Source organism: Elephantulus edwardii, unplaced genomic scaffold, assembly GCF_000299155.1.
Source record: "Elephantulus edwardii isolate Elephantulus edwardi_28Jun2011 unplaced genomic scaffold, EleEdw1.0 scaffold00164, whole genome shotgun sequence".
Classification (NCBI taxonomy): Eukaryota; Metazoa; Chordata; class Mammalia; order Macroscelidea; family Macroscelididae; genus Elephantulus; species Elephantulus edwardii.
Window position 1 is genome coordinate 5,781,828 of NW_006399914.1, and position 5,428 is coordinate 5,787,255.

Consider the following 5,428-nt stretch of genomic DNA (forward strand, 5'->3'; position numbering starts at 1 on the left):
GGAAGACTGTCAAATGAGGTGGATTGACACAATGACTGCCACAAAGGGTTTGAGCAGGACAAGTTCAAATCTGTTGTTCACAGAGGTTTCCATGAGTCATAGTCAACTTGATGGCTCTTAATACCAACAACAGCCTTGGTGGCATAGTGTATAACAGAAATTTATTCATTCACTGTCTAGAGCTCCAGTTCTAGGGAAATGTTTTCTTTGTCAACTCATTAAACAGTCAATACTCTTCAGCTCAACAGTTCTAAGGTACTGATTCTTCTGTCTACCTTATTCAATGCCCAACTTACACATGCATTTGAGGGAATTAAAAATACCATGGCTTGGATCAGGTGGACCTTCAGGTTTTTGTTTTTTCATTCATATACATTGTGCTTTATACAATCTTTCACTTACATTGTGTTTCATACAATCATGCATATGCATTATATTTTATACGATTAATTACTATTGACCTATGCCTATTATTACCATATCTTTTCAAGTCCCTATTGAATCTTTCCTATTCCTTCAGCCCCTGTCCCATTTGCCCACTAAGTTCTGCTATCCTAATGATTTTCACCCTTCCCTTTTGGACATTTATACACATCTTTTTGTTGTAATGTACCATTGAGTCACTTGTGACTCCCCTGTCCTGAGCTAGTCTCACTGACTCTGCACACACTTACTCCTGTTTTACCCAAGTCACTGAATCAATCTATCTCATCCAGGGTCTTCCTCTCTGTTGCTGTCCCTCCACCCTTCCAAGCATGATGTCCTTCTCCAAGGACTGTCCCTCCTGGCAATGTGCCCAAAGTATGTGAGTCGGAGCTTCAAAATCCTAGTCCCCAAGGAGAAACTTGGTTTCCTCTCTCCAATACAGATCTAACTAGTTATCCAAAATAGACCGATACTATGAGTGACAAGATAACACCCATATGCATACAAGGAAGTCCAGTGAATACCACTATCATTCAAATATATGAACCAACTACTAGAGCCAAAGAGGAGGAAATAGAAGATTTCTACCAACTTTTGCAGTCAGAGATGCAATCAAGATGCATTAATAATAATAGGTGACTAGAATGCAAAAGTTGGGAACAGAGAAAAAGTGTCAGTAGTTGGAAAACATGGACTTAGTGACAGAAATGAAGCTGGAGATAGAATGATAGAATTTTGTACAATCAACAATGTATTCATTGCACATACTTTTTATAAGAAATACAAATGCATAATCCCAGAGGTGCACAGTTCAAATCCACTAGATATTCTGCTGGAGAAGGAGGGACAATCTCCTCCTGTACCAGTCAGATCTGATTTGACGGTACACGCACAAATATTAATAAAATAAATTTTTTTAAAAAAAGAAATACAAATGCAGGCTATACACATGGCTTTTACCTGGTGGTATGCATAGGAATCAGATCGATTACTTCTGTGCAAAGAATCACTGGAGAAGCTCAACATCAGCTGTAAAAACTAGACCAGGTGCTGATTGTGGAACAAACAACCAACTACCCATATGCAAGTTCAAGTTGAAGTTAAAGAAAATTAAATCAAATTCATAGGATCCAAAATTTGACACTGAGTCTACCCCACTCAAATTTCAAAAACATCTCAGGAACAGATTTAAGGCCTTGAACACCAATAAGTGAAGACCAGATGAGCTGTGGGAGGATATCAAGAATATAATCCAGGAAGAATGCAAAAGATCATTACAAAGACAGAAGAGGAAGAAAAGTCCAAAACTGATGTCAGATGAGACTCTGAATATTGTGCTAAGAGCACCAAAAAGCCAAAGCAAAGCGAAGAAATCAAGATATTAAGGATATGAACAGAAGATTTCAAAGGATAGCACAGGAAGACAAACAAAATATTATAATGAAATGTGCAAAATCAAAAGGGCCAAACTCTCTCAGCATGTCTTAAGCTGAAGGACTGAAGAACAAATTCAAGCCTCGAGTTCCAAAATGTTTAAGGATACTTTGGGAAGACTATTAAATAATGCAGGATGCATCAAAAGAAGATGGAAGTATACAGAGCCATTGTACCAAAAGGCATTATCTGACACAGAATAATTTAATGAAGCAACATTTAAGCAAGAGCCTGTAGTGATTGAGAAAGAAGTTCAGCTACTCTGAAAGAATTGGGGGGAAACAAGCCTCCAGAATTGACAGCATATCAGTTGACATAGTTCAACAACCAGATACTGTCCTGGATGAGCTCACTAAGTTGTGCCAAGAAATCTGGAGGACAACCACCTGGCCAACTGACTGGAAGAGATCTATATTTGTTCCCATTCCAAAGAAAGGTGATCTGACAGAGCACAGAAATTATCTAACAATATCATTAACATCACATGCAAGCAAGATTCTGCTGAAAATTATCCTAAAAAGACTGGAGCAGCACATCAACAGAAAACTGCCAGATGTGCAGGCTGGGTTTAGAAGAGGTTATAGTACTGGAGATATTATAGCTAACTTTAGACAGATCTTGACTGAAAGTAGAGAATAAAAGAGGAAGGTCTATCTGTGTTTCATTGACTGTGCATAGGCATTTAACTGTGTGGATCACAACTCTGAGATGAATGGGAATCCCAGAACACTTGATTATGCTTTGTGAAACCTATACTAGGACCAGGAGGCAGTCGTCAGAACAGAACAAGGAAACACTGCATGGTTCAAAATTGGGAAGGGCGTATGCCAGGGATGTATCCTGTCTCCATACCTTTTCAATCTATATGCAGAACAGATCATCCAGTAGGCTGGGCTCTATGAGGAGAAATGTGGCATCAGGATTGGAGGAAGACTCATCAACAACCTGTGTTATGCAGATGACATAACCCTGCTTGCTGAAACAGAAGCGGACCTGAAGCACTTGCTGCAGAAGGTCAAGGACTGCAGCCTTCAATATGGATTGAAGCTCAGCATCAAGAGAACAAAGATTCTCACCACTGGACCGACTGGCAGCGTCATGATGGATGGAGAAGAGATTGAGATTGTTAACAGCTTTAGTTTGCTTGGCTCCACAATCAACACTCTTGGTACATACCAGCAGCCAGGAAGTCAAAAGACAAATTGCACTTGGGAAAGTCTGCTGTCAGGGACCTCTTCAGAGTTCTGGAAAGCAATGATGTCAGTCTGGAGACTAAGGTGCGGCCAGTCCAGGCCAAAGTTTTCGCAATTACTTGTTATGCATCAGAAACCTGAACAATGACTAGGGATGATAGAGAATATATGTCTTTGAGCTATGGTTCTGCAGAAGAGTACTGAATGAATATACCATAGACTGCCAGGAGAACAAACAGCTGCTCCTTGGAGACAAGGATTCTGAGGCTTTGTCTGACATAATTTGGGCATGTTGCAAGAAGGGACGAGTCCTTAGAGACATTATGCTTGGAAGGGTTGAGGGACAGCACGAAAGAGGAAGGCCCTTGATAAGAAGGATTGATTCAGTGACTGGGGTAGTGAAGGTAGATGTGTCAGAGACAATAAGGCTAGCATAAGATAGAGCAGGGTTCAGAGCTGGTGTACATAGGGTAGCTGTGAGTTGCAAGCCACTCGACGGCATATAACAACAACAAGTTATCCTTCTGCTTTTATAATAATGCCGTATTTGTTCCTATGAGGCTGGTTTCACTTGGCTGTATTATATTTTTGGAGTTTCATACTTATCATTTGAGAATGGTAATTTTAGCACATTTACAGGAGAGAAAGAAAAGTTGATAGTGATCATTGAATCAAAACCTCAGAGGGTGAAATCCACCACTACTTTGCTGGAGAGATATATGAGGCAATCTGCCTATTTATGATTGTTTCAGCCTCAGAAACTCAATGAATGATCCCATTATTTTTAATAAAAATCCCAAGTGATTGCCATCAACTTGGAACTGACTCATAGCTGACCCTCTAGAAGATTGCCCATCTTTCTCTCAAGGATTTGGATTGGCAGTCCGACTCCTTACTCAGTGGGCCACCATATCTCCCTTGCGCTGGAACAGGCAGTGGGGGGGGGGGTGTTTTTGTTTGTTTTTATCTTGTGTAAAGTAAGTAAATAGATTGGTGGCTAGTCCAGAGGAGCTGTTAACCCAAAGGCAGGTAGTTTGAAATCAACAATTCCTTCCAAGGGAGAGAAATGGAGAATCTCCTCCAGTGTGATTCATGGCCTCAAAAAACCCCTATCGAAATGGTCAGCTGTGAGTTGTTCCAACTTAACAGTTTTAGTGTTATAAACAGCTATGCTAAAATTCCAAAGACTCGTGGTTCGAATCTACCAATTGCTCTGATGGAGAAGGAAAGGCAATCTCCTTCTGTGCGATTTATTGCCTCTAAAAATTTACTTGAGAGCCAACTTTAAGTCATTTCTGACTCACTTCGTGCACAGCAACAATAAACAATGCAAGGAGCTCTGGTGATGTATGCAAGGACTGTAGGTTCCAACTGCTGCCTTTGAGTTAGTTCGATTACAAAAGAAGTTGGATGCCCACAAGGGGCGGGAATACTCGCTTTTACTTAGATCTGAATCCTCCTAGCACCAAGTATGTAGTGAGTAGTTTCTGTTTATCAGTGGTACTAAGGGAAAGTAAAAGTATCGCATGTCTGAAAGAAATGGCATCTGAGCTATGACAGCCAATTTCATGTATTACTTCATTTTGTCAGCATTGAGCTATTCTCAAAAGGAGCCACTTTTGAACTTGACTGACTACATTGGCAAATTTTCGAGCTACAAAATGGGAAGTTGTCACTTAATATTAAAGTAAATAAAAATAAGCACGGGAATGAGCAGTGATTTTACATGGCCATATGTGCCAAGTCAGGTTTCACCGGCCCGAGGAAGGTGGACGACACACACAGCAAGCGCCCTTGTCCTCATCCACTGGACCGGGAACTGGCATGAGCTGGGCACAAGCAACCAGCGCTGGCGCTTTTGTTCAGGGACATAATGCAGCCTTTGCCCCAGGAGAGCGCCAGGTAATTGGGCAGCGAGGGGCAGAGGGGTGAATCTGAAACAAAGAGAGACCAGCCCGGGAAAGCCCTTGGGACCCCAGAAGGAGAGACGAGATTCTGATTTGGCGGGAGCAGCTGGTATTGACTATTAATAAATAATAAGACTGTCGCAAATCTATCAGGCACTTTATTGACAAAAACCCATTAAATCAAGTCTACAATGCATTCTTCTTCGTGGTAACAGTAGCTCCATACGTTCATTCCTCCTTTTCCCTCCGTATCCGCTAAGTGTGTTTTGGCATCACCACTGTGACAAAGTATCTGACGCTCGGAGAGGTCCAGCTCTCCGACCACAACTCGGGGACTTCAGGCTGGAACCGCAGAGGCCCGACCCCGCTCGCAGCGCCACCCAGCGATCCGCGGGGCCGCCTTCTGGCCGTGGGAGCGCCGCAGGGGCGGGCCGGGAGCGCAGGTGGCGGCGCCCCGCGAGGGGGCGG